Raw genomic sequence first — 12516 nt, 5'->3', positions numbered from 1 at the left:
AAAGTCTGTCTCTTCTGCCCCTGGGCTGAGAGGGAATACATTTGGCAATGCATTCTTGTTAAACTATTTACATGCTCTCTGGAGAGTCTTGTACACAGGGTACTGTTCTGTCTGTAAGAGGAATAAACAGGTACATGCTACAAAGCCACAATCTGTAGCAAGAACTCCACTCTTCATTGGCAAGGAAAGTGCAAGTGACATTTACTGAGGACTTTGCAGTAACTGCTCAAAAAATATTACACATAGTGAAAAAAACATGCCCTGAAGAAACAGATGAAGATGCATTCCTCAGAGATTCCTGTGTGATGAGACTTCAAGAACAGTGGTCAGCACTGGTAGCCAGTGTCCCAAGAGCAGTAACAGTTCTTTTGCCCAAGGCACAGCCATCACAAATGGGTAGCTCTGCCTCTGTAAAATTGCGGGGGGGGAGGGAGACAGTTAAAGGCAAACCCTGACATTTGGAAATTTGTCAGCCACCCTGTCTCACTCCTGCTTGCCATTGGCAGCAGAGCAGGCTGGGGAAAATGTTTCTCTGATCACAGACGGCTTGGAAGCAAACTGGCAGATCTACAACTGGAGCATGTATCAGCATTACCCTCAATCAAAATGTTTCACTAAAGAATTCAGTTTAGTGGTACAAAAAATAAAGGCTTGGCTTTACATTTTGTCCTTCTTGTCCTTGTCTTGCTTTTTTCCCTGGATGAACCTCACACACACACACCTGAAGGGGAGGTAGTCTCAACAAGCTACTTACTAAAGAGCCACACCTCTCCCAGGACTAGTACCTGCTTCCCCCCTGTTCAGTCCCACCCCACAGTTCTCCAGGGCATCCAAGTATCCGTTCAAGATAAATTAATTCCAATCCCACAATGTGGTTTATGTCCTTCTGTAGCCAAAACATGAACTTGAGGCTTGCCCTTCTTCAGGTTGTTGCCTACCTCGATGTCAAATGCTACCTTTGCAGAAATTCTCATCCCAGGTAATCACCTTTCCCTTCTTCCTCCTTGTCTCACTGTTGTCTCTCTGCCATGCCACATGTGGCTCAGGCTCTTATCAGCAGTTCAGCCTCCCCCTGCAGAGATTACAAGTCCTCCGGATGGAGAAAGCTGCTGCTGAGAGATGAGGAAGAGCTGAGAAGCAGTGAACCCCTTGCAAATGTGAGCTGGAGAGGGCTCTTCTCAGCTTTCTGCTCTCTCTCAGATGTGTTCTTGTCGGTCTCACAGCTCTTGAGAGAAAGTGGCAGAAGAGCTCTTTTTGTCTCAGTTTGGCAGACAAACAGACAGGTAGGGCAGAGGGGTGCAGAGCTACAGATTAAAAAACAAGTATCTGAAGACACTGGAATAAAGTTGAAGAAAGCCAGAGAGTGATTGTAAAAGACAGAGACTTCAGACAGCTTTGCTCTATGGTAACTTGAATCATGTTGAAAAATAGTTTTTGCATTTGTTGCAATGGAACTGCTGGGTTTTGACAAATACATCTTTCAACTGCTTTCTTCTTCTTCCTCTGACAGAGCTCTTTTTCAATAATTCAGATAAATTCTCTTTGCATTTCTGTACTGGAATAATGAAGCTCTGAGATTATTCCCCTAAAGCGTTAGACCGTGTGGCATCAATCATGTCTGCCAGCAAGACTTCCCTCTGCTGTAGCAGCAGGAGTACTGGCTCAGCAGTGGTCTGTGAACAGAAGAGAAGCAACATAGGTAGGGAGACACAACACCTTTTATTAGACCAAATGACAGAGCTGAAGAAAGGCCTTTGTATGAAAAGTTGCCTATTTTCTCCAGTAGTGTGTGTTGGTCTAATAAAAAACAGTATTTCTTCCTGCTAGCCTTGTGTGCTTACGTTAGCTGTGCTTTGATCAGGGCCTGCAGTTCACTTCAAACACTTCCCCAGGACATTTGCTTGTTTTAATCACCATTGGCTGTTTCTTTTGCTATCAAAGGAACTACTTTTGCTAGCTTTTGATATGGGGAATGCATCACTCTGTAATCAAAGTGATGTTTAGCTCGTCCCTGAGCATCTAGAGAGAAACCATGAACAGCAGTTACTGGCTAAATATAAAATACATACTTATTAACAGCTGTGCAGACTGAGGGAGGGGTGTGTATATGTGTATATATGTGTATAGTTTATTGTGGTGTATTTGTATTGCTGGAAGATGAAGGCAGCTGCTTTTTTTTATATTACAGATTCAAGGCATAATTACTTTTTACACAGAGATGTAAAATTAAAAATAATATAATGCACAGAAAAAATAATTTTAATTTCTTATTTTATAATACCATTCAACTAATGGAGTGTCTTAGAACATCACAGATCCACAGTTTAATGCTTAGAGTGATCTTGTGATTATCATTGTAATTATTATTTGTGGACTGACAAATGGCTTAGTAATAATATATGAAATTTTAAATATTAAAGGGAAAGAGCTAGGCAGAAGGTGAGTGCCTTTCTCATCTCACTCCGGTCACCTCAGAAGCCTCTTCCAGAATTCTTGCAGACCTCCTTCACCCCTAATTCCCATACACCCTCTCTGGGTTGTGGTGGAAATACAGAAAAGCAGGCTGTAATTACTCAGAGCTGATCAACAGGTATGTCTTATGTATATACACCCACATAACAAATTTACATGCATGAAAAAAATTCTGCTACTAGTTTGAGACCTCTGTTGTCTCAGATAATTATTTCACTGATGATGTCACTACCCACAGGTAGTAATATAGGCCAACCCATGTATCGCCCAAGTTTAAGCTTAGAATGTCCAGTCTTTTGCCCGAGTAGGGGATGTTTGTCACTGGCACTTGCACCTCAGATTAGAATATTGGTAATTATGGCTTCCACTGAAGAAACGGTCGAACACACTGCCCTGCCCAACAATCCACAAAGTGATCCATCTGGTATTAGTGAGTTATTGAGAAGATGAGGAAGACATGGGGAATGTTCCTCAGCATGCGAGAGGCAACAAGAGCGGACCAGTGCCCACAATGGGGCCAGTGCTGCACCATCTCCATGTGCAGGAGGAAGGCTGCTCCTGGCTGTGTGCCTGGGACAGACACCACAGAGAACCTACAGTCTCATCGAACCCCTGGGCAAGACGGTGACAGGGGAGATGGGCTCTCCAGACAAGGGTGTGTGGTCTATTTCGGTGTATTTGTAGCGTAGCCTTCCTTTGCTCTGCTCTGTGTCCTTGAGGGATGAGGGTCAATTACGACTGAATGTCAGAGCTAACACCGCTACCCACAGTCATCATATGAACAGAGGGCTGTCAGCAAGGCAAAGCAGGCAGGGCACTGAGAGGCCTTGGCGGTCTGTTGTGCAACCTGGCCTTTTGCCAAAAGTGATGCCCCCCTCCCTGTCTCCTCCGGTGATGACGTCTGCAATATCTCTCCAGCCCCTCACTGTGGGTGCTGCTGTCGCTTCAGGCGGCAAAGCCCCTGCAGACAGCATTTCCCACACCCAGCTTGACCCACCTGAAGGGTGGGTGTCAGGTGTAACCTTGCCAGCTGTCTGGAGCAGCTCGGGCAGGGCAGGGCAGTGGGCAGCAGGCCCCTGCAGCCAAAGGCACCTGTCCTGTGGAGGGACAAGCCACGCTCTCCAGGTGGAATTAATCCCACCATCCATTTCTTGCTTGTGGACCTGCGTTGTGCACAGATCGTGAATGGTGACTCGGTTTTACCAAACCAGAAAGAAAGAAACCCAACGCAGCAGCGTTTGAGCTGGAGATGTTCCAAATATTATGAACAAATAGAAATCACGGAGCTCTCTTTGTACAAAACATTTGTGTTGCTGTTAAATGAGCCGCTGCAAATGCTGTAATGTTCCACTGATTCTTTGTTACTCAGCAACTACTGTGGTGGTTGAGCAGTGAATAGGCTAAGCTGAGTTTTCCTAGCAGAAGAATAAGGAAAGAAAATTGAAATCTCAAGTTTTAGAAAGAGACTGATGAGACTGGTGGCACAGCAGGAGGGAAATAAGGAGCAAATGGAGGCTTGGCAGTCTGGAAAGGTTAGGTTTCAAGCAGAGCTCCTGGAAAGAGGTCAGGGGTTCACCATCCTATTAGGAGATCAAGGGAAGGCAAGTCGTGAAGCCAAATGGAATCATTTTAAGGAGGCTAGTGAGAGGGAGAGATGGGAGCAGCACAGCATCATACTAGCGCAGAGATTTGCCTGGTTTGGGACAAAGGAGTTTGGTAGGACTATTATAATCTTAATTTTCCAATTAACTGAGCAATTACGGAAGATACCAACGCATACTTTGAAGATACATAATTTCAGCTTGAAGTTAAAACTGGTTGAATCTTAGGGGCAATATCTCAAGTTAAAAGAAAAAACAAATTAAAAATGAGTGGTTGGCCAAATCCCTGCGGCTCTGCCTGTGCAGGCAGGACAGCTGATGGCCTTTGCTGCCATCAGGTAAGGGAGTGCTCGTGCACAGCCCAGAGCGCTGCTCCCTGTGAGCACTGATCCTGCTTGGAGCTGCCTTTCTAGAAATCCATGTGTGCTCATCCATGGGAATAAAGCCTCGCTCTTACTAAGGGAATTATTTTAGTTCCTCCACCTGCTTTAACCTATTTCTCATCTTCCTCAAATTCTCCTTAGCATTTTTTCCTCCATTTCTTTTTTTGCACTTCTATTTTGCACTTCCCTTTGTACCCTTTATTGGTTGCTGTCAAAGATAAGGTGGACCAGGTTCATTGTTAGGCTGATGTAATATGGCCCTTTTTAATGTTCTTCCTTGGATAACAGCTTGCTAAAATTAAATCATTTAGCAAAAGGAAAAATTAAATCATCAGCTGGGGTTCTTTTTTCCACGGGTAACATAAAAGGATGTCTGTTGCATTTCATTTGAATTAAGGATATAATCATATGCACATTGCTGAAACTATTATGTTTCATAAAGTGGTCTTATTATTTTCTGCATATTTTTCTTTGTGTGTGGAGTCTTTTTCTTTCTATTAAATTGCATATCCATGGAGGATTTGGGGGCACTCAGCCAGTCAATCCAATTTGGAGTTGGATGATGGCTGTAGTGGACTAAGTCCCTTATCTGTTCCCTTCAGCTGTTTTACTGCTCTGCTATTGATGGAAACATAAAATTAAAAGTGGAATCAACTCATAGGAAGCAAGAGCCCAGTAAGAGATTTAGGAGGGAAAAGTTGAGGAGGAAGATTCTGACTAATCTCTCTACAGCTGGGGTAATGTGCTGACAGATTTGATTTTAAATACACATGCAGTAGATTGGGTATTTCACAAATATTGCCATTTCATTTATCTTAGTGGGTATCAAAGCAAGTACAAGAAGAAAATTGAAATCAGATTGGTAATGGTTTGGGGTTTTTTTGAAGAGTGGGATTTATGGAATTCTGGTTTCCCATGTGATGTGTACTGGGAAATTATGAGGAATGAACAGAAGGCCTGGAGGTGGATTAGCCATTCCTACAGGATGATAGCAGAAGCATATAGAGGAACTAGCCAGCATTGATACTTGATTCTGTGCATGCTTCATGTTATGTACAGGCTATGATGAGAAAGCAGCTCAAGCAATTGAAACCAGTGGTTGCAATAGTGCAAAGTTTGATGTAAATAAGAATTAGAATATGATGGACCAGACTGTCTGGTGTGTCTGTGGGATTCATAGTTCTCTTTGTACCTTTTGACTCTGGACCAGAGAGGGCCTTGCATTTTTTCTACATTAGTATTTCTCAGTAGGCTAAATGGTGACAGCTTCCTACATCCCTCCATGACCCAGATTGCTGGAGCTGCACAGGAGTCAAGTGGTGCTGCTTTCTTTATGCAAACCTCTCTGCTGTGCTTCTGTTTTGGGCTGGCATTTAGCAATGCACACTGACAAATAAAATCTCTTATGTAAGGGGTTTCCCCCCAGGGAGGATCCTCTGCCTCTTGTATCACAGTGACGTGACAAAGAAAACCTCATGGTCAGCATCATACCCCATCAGCAGGCTGGTCCTTCTGCAGTGAGGGCAGGAACAGGACAATCCTTTGTGCCTGATGGACAGATAGGCACATCTTCCTTCTCTTGATGGGATAAACCCCACCTCTTTGTAGGATTCATGTTCTCCAGATCCCTTCCCTCTCGTCCATGGGGATGACAAAGGTACATCTAGGGCTGGATTTGGTATGAGGAGGGGAACAAGCAGATCTTTGGAGCTTCTGTTTGTGAGACAAGCAGTGGGAGAAGGGCAGAAAGACTGCAAAGGTGTCAGGAGGGGAAGGTAAAGGATCAAGGGAGTTTCTCTGCATCAAGGAGGAGTGAAGGGAAAGCAACGTAAGGGAGAGAGAAACAGAATTTCTGTACTTATGTAAGAATATTAAAAGATGCTGTCATAGATGAAAGGAAAATGTAGCAAAGGGAAAGAGAGGACAAAAGCAGAATGAAGGTGTTTTTCAAATCAGGAAATGTAATGCTAAATGAAGCAAAAAAATACATTGCTGGTGTGAGTGCGATTGATTTGCTCCCTCCTACTGGGCAGCTCAGTGGGCTTCTGAAAAGAAGGACGCTTAAATCTCATGTAGGTGAGGTGTGTTGATGAAAAAAGCTTGGCATCTTGTGGACTTGCCTCCCCACTTGACTGATGCTGATGTCTCAGACCACAGATACCGCTTTTTGGATCTTGTACAAATTCTCAGTGGTGCTGCAAGGGGCCATTCCTCCTCTCTCCTGTCCTTGTGTAGGCACAGACACCTCTGAATCAAGATGCTGATGCTGAAAGCTATTTGTCCTGGCCTGGATTAATGCTTGTGGCTGTCTGAAAGCTACCGTAAGTGCAGGAGAGGTGGTGACAATGGGCAGCTGGGGGTGGTGTCAGAAAGAACCTTCCTTTACAGCAGTGACACCGATTTATGCCAGATTACAGGACCTGAGTCTCCATGCACATAAGAGGCCTCTTCTGTCTTGATTCTCTGGTGCATAGCAATGTGGGAGTTCTTGTTTACTTATCAGAAACAAAGCTGAAAAGAGGAAACTCAAGACAGCCTCTGTTTCTGCAACCTGTCAATCTGGCCCCACTCACAGTTATAATCGCCTATGTTTTTCTTGGCTCCTACCCCTCATTTCTCTATGCTGCTTCCAAGGCTCCCCATTTTAGATGCTCCTGCATGCCACTGCAGTACATAGAGGAGTCTTTGGTCAAACCCACTAGAACTCCATGTAAATTTTGTCCCAGTACCTACAGTAGAGTCAGGTTTCACAGGTCTCTTGGTCTTTCAAATACACATTCAGGGCTCACTTGAGGCTACTTGCAGAATAGAAGCCCATCTCTTGAGTTATTTATAGATCCTTCACTGCTCAGGGAGATTTCCTCACTAGTTGTCTCTTGCTAAACAAGAATAACACTTTTTGTCTTTTCTTAAAAAAGACAAGACATATATAGTATAATAAAGTAAAAAAGCTACTTGGGCCTCCCTTCTTGGTAAGAAGCCTTTTTCAGTGAGTCACACTTGGATCAGTTCCCTAGATCTGTTCACAGAACACTGCCCACCCTTTCAGGGACAAAACTTCACAACCCCCTTAAGGATTTTCTTTATATGTGAAGAGATTGCCACATGGTGGCAATTTACCTCCATTTTACAGTTATATATACAAGTGCCTAACCCAGTCTAGATTCTTATCCAAGTATGTTTTCCTTCCCTTCCTTTGCTCTTAGGAAACACTGGTGCATCAATGTTGAGATTACTTACTCCTTGTTTGGTTTTGTAGGGGTGTTTGTCCCTCTTGTCTATTCCTTCCCACTCCACAATGCTTAGGATGCCATTACTTTTTCCTTCCTCCTTCCAGCCTTCCTTCTAAAAGAGAATATTGGGACGGGCTTGGATTTTATGTAATCCTTGACTACTTTCTTAAAAAGCAATGTAAACTTTTCTTAACAGGCATGAATGGAATGACAATAGGTACAGTTGAGGGAGCAGGGAACCATGTCAGGACAGGTGCAGAGGGTTGAGGCAGACTGCAAAGCACGTGCTCAGAACAGCTTCCTGCGACCCTCTCTCCTCAAGATGGCCCAGGGAACAAATGAGGAGGCATAACCCAGTCTCTGCTGTAATACCATTGAAACCAAATCATCTCTATGAGAAGTTTACACTGTTACTTTAAAAAAGGCAGCAAACATGACACGAGTGCTCTATAACAATTATGGTGTGAGGATGTTAACCCTTTGGTGCTCTGAAATGGGTCCAAAGCAGGGCACCATTCTCTGTTGTCCCTCACATGCAGCTGCACAGGGTCCAGCCCTCCCATGCTCTCACCTCTCAAAAGAGCAAACATCCCTGAGATGCTGCTTGCAAGTTGAACTGTAGCACTGAAGGAAAAGTATTTCACTCCACTGCACAAAAACAGCAAGAAAGAGTGGAATCCTGGCACAGCAGGAAACCAAGATGTCCCTGGAGTAATTCCAAAGGCTTGCAGGACGATGCATTTTCACAGCATCACAGAAACATGAGCTCTTATTTTTCAAGAGTCCTGATTATAGGTTAGTGCCTTTTGCATTTTCTTTCTGCTTTCTTTTGAATATGAATTTGTTAAGAAGTATTGAAAGTGATCTCTTACTGAAATTTGGTCTGCACCAACCTACCCCTTTTTGTTGGCATATATGTTTAAAGCACTATTTTTCTCTGTATTGAATTCCATTCTTAGATGGCTGAAATAGATTTAGGAGTGTGAGTATTTATCAAGCAGTGTTTAGGATCAAGCACCATTTTTTGCCGTTTAACCATCATAACAAACATATACTCAGCAGACACTCTGAACAAAATTCCATTGTATGGAATTGTCCTCAGTTGTGAATTATATTTTTTATGGCAGATTTACTCCTTTGACAGAGAAAATTCAATATGTAGCTGCATTTCTATTACAGATACAGTCTTCTGCTAGCCAACAGATAAGCTTTTTATGAGCAGCCATGCTTCTGTGGCACTCTTCTGGGCTGCTGCCAAGCTTTGCCGTCCTTCCTTTCATGAACAGATCAATGTGCAAATATTTGAAAACCCTAAATAATATAATAGCTACTTGAATGCATGTTCAAAAAAACAACAACCAAAAAAAACCCAAAAAACCCCTCAAAAACAACAACAAAACACCCACCCAAAACAACACAGAGCAAGATCAATTTCAAAACTGTTACACCTACATAATGTACGTAATGCAAATCTACAAAACCAAGGAGAGAAGGGAAAGGGGTAGCACACAGCAACCATTTCCAAAGCTGACCCATGGGCCATACAGATCAGCTTTTCCTCTAAGCCATAGTGGAAGCCTGTGCCTTCCTGTGCCTCTTTGCCACATTCCCCCTCAAACAGAACATGCAATGCCAGCTTCAACCAGAGCCGGTAATGTTGGGAAGACGAGCATGGGTAAAGAACACGATGAAGAATAAGCACACAGGAGAGATTACACTGTGTTGGGTTTTTATTATGCATAGGAGCAATGCTGAGGTGTGTGGGGTGTGTGTACAGCCACTGGTTAGAATCCAGCCTAAAATTCAGAGATGACCAGCAGGTGCAGCTGTGTTGTCCACAGTGGTTGCTGAGGGCATCCTCTGCTGATAATTGAGCACCCTGCATTTTTAACGAGGCAGTGAGACTCTTCCGCTCACACCACCACACAAGCTGCTGGCTTTAGCCCAAGTGCATTTTATCTTCTCTGCACTTGTTCTCCTTCTATTTCTCTGTTCTCCTTCTTGCAATGGAATAAGAACCTGTGGAGATAAGATCCTTTTTCTCCTCTGTTGCCCTTCAAATGAGAGGATGTGTGCTTGGAGTGATGCCCATTAGCGGAAGCGATGTTGGAATACTGGAATCAAAAAATTCCCCATGGAGGAACAGCAGTGGTAAAAGAAGAAAACTGAATAAAGTGAAGTGACCTTGGTGGACAGCCACTGAAGGGAAAAAAAATGAGAAAAGAAAGAAGAAAAACTATCTGGAAACGGGTTTATGTGTGAGGGCAATATAAAATATAAAAAAGTACAAGAAAAGGAATGGGAAGTCAACAAAAATGTCACAACAAGCAGAATGAGAAGGCATAAGCAATAAAGCAAGAGAGGCAAAAAGATTAATCAAATCTTTCCTTATTGCAGGGTTGAACCACTTGCCTTATGTTTTTTTAAATGTAAATCTATAAATAAACCTCGTTGGCTTTTTTTTCCCATTGGGGGGATAGAAAAGACGCTAATAAGTTCTTACAAAGGGTAAACAGTTTAAGGGGATGATACTAGTGATACTGAAGTATTAAAATGAAGATCAAAGCTAGGATTTCCAGTATAGGGTTTCTAGGTTATCCATACACCACTACAGCTCTAACAGATTAAAGACTCATTTGAACATAAAAAGCTGAAAAATCATAGGGATCGTGGCTATTATAATAATGCTGTCATTACAAAACATAGTAAAGGCCCAGTTCCTTCAGGCTCAGACCAAATAGTTCTTTATGAATAGTTCCATTAAAATTAGTGGAATCATCTTGGTGGGATCTGTTCCTCATCAAGAGTAAGGGTGTCCAAGGTCAGTCTGCTCAAGCTCAGTGACATTTTTCAACTCTTAGACCAGTTTCCATTCTGACCTCTGGAGCAGTATATGGGTGACAGTGATGCTTTGACTGTTCACTTCCATCAGCAGCAGTGCACTTACAGTTATATAGAGGAATACTTTTCATAAAGAGAAGAATCTGTGCTCTGCAACCTAAACTCATCAGAGCATTGAATATTGTTCAAGTAGGTGCTAGTTCCAGCAGCAGTCTCTGGTGCCATGGGGTTGAAGGTTTCTGCATTGAAACTCTACAACTCCTTGGCAACAAGAGCTGTTCTGGGACCAATAGGACAGGTAAACAAGTGTAGCTTTCCCTGCTCTCAAAGCCATAGCTCTCCTGGGCATTAACATTTCAGACTCATTCAGTAGAGTGAGACCCTGAATGACATAAAGTTACACCACAGAACAGAGAAGAACAGATCCCCTTTTTAATCTCCATTTCAAATGTCACCTACTATAGCGATATGCTCTCAGGTCAAGTCAGGTTTGTGGAGAGAAGAAAAGTTGGGTTTGAAAGACAGTGTACTTTCGAGATGGTTTCTTTCTTGCCATTTCCCATATCAAGTGCCAGCAATTCTAGGATTTTACATATACTCTAGAGTAGGATTGGAAATGGATATGTAAAATTCAGTGTATTAGAACTCTGGAAGTTGCAAACCCCAGCTAAAAAGGAGCTATAAAGGGTAATTGCTCAGGTTTGGTGTTCATACCTTTACATTTCCACCATATACCTGTCCATTTTTTCTCAGATGTCTCAGACTTGATGTTACCATTATGCACATTATGATTACTGTCACCTTACACACAGGACACGTAATGAAAGAAGGCAAAAGTCCATGAAAAAGCTACCATGCCTTCAAAATTACCTTTAGGATTATGACTTCCAAGACAGACTTGAAATTTGTGACTTGGATTCCCCTATAGGTCTGCAAGAAATCTTTAGAGTACATCCACTCCTGCTGCTGACAGATGGTACAGCAGAGAACAGCAACTATGAAGATAACAGTATTTCACCCACAAGTTTTTCTTACTATGTAGTAGCATAAGGTAGCTGTGAAATCAGTGGTGTTTCAGAACACTTCTTGCACAACTGAGGCTTCTGGCTGAAGGTAGCCCAAACACTCAATCAGTCTATAAACTCTCAATCTCAGCACAGAGGTCACATAAAAGAAAAAGATACCTAGCTAGATGACAGGCAGGTTTATGTGGGTCATGGCTGTTTCTACTATGTGCCAGAGGCCAAACCTGCTGCTTTTCACCCTGAAATGAAGAACTACAAAGCTTCAAACCCCTCGGGGCTTTTCTCCCCCCCTCAGCTTGTCATGACAGCGTCTGGGCAAGATACAAAAAGGAACTGCAGAGAGGAAAGACTGAAAAAATTGAAGCTCTAATATATTCCTATTCTCTGACCCCATTCCTCCTTTTCTGTGCATCAACAGTTTTAATAATCTGGCAAAAGCAAACCCTGAAACTAGGAAACCCTTTCCTAACCAGTGTCACAAAAACCCTTGTCATTTACTGAGAAACATTATGATGAGACTCAATGGTTTTCATATCTTATCTCTTCTTCTCTTTTCTTTTTTTTCCTTTTCATTTAATACCACTTAGTTCCTCATTTTTTAAATAGCTGTTTTGATAAGACAAATTTGCATTTTAAAACAAACAAAAAATTAGGATCTGCTTATGGAATTGAGGTTTGTGTGGTAGTGGCTGTTGGAAAAGATAGAAGAATAACAATAATAAATATCAGTGAAATCACTCTTACATATAATGTCTTCACTATGAAATAAACCACTGTTACATCCACGCTAAGCGTATGTAAACAAAACAGATGGGGGATTTCCCACTGCTGGTTTCTTTCTTCTAAGGATGGTTATTTTCAGTTCACAAACTCTCAGCTGTCATCCCTGATTTATCTTCGCAGCAGATTCCTGCTGGGGTCACAGGGCTGGGAGCTGGGGCGATGCGGCACGTCCCCCGCT

The sequence above is a fragment of the Corvus cornix genome, chromosome 3 (genome assembly GCF_000738735.6).
Source record: "Corvus cornix cornix isolate S_Up_H32 chromosome 3, ASM73873v5, whole genome shotgun sequence".
NCBI lineage: Eukaryota > Metazoa > Chordata > Aves > Passeriformes > Corvidae > Corvus > Corvus cornix.
Note: the sequence above shows the minus strand (reverse complement) of the source record.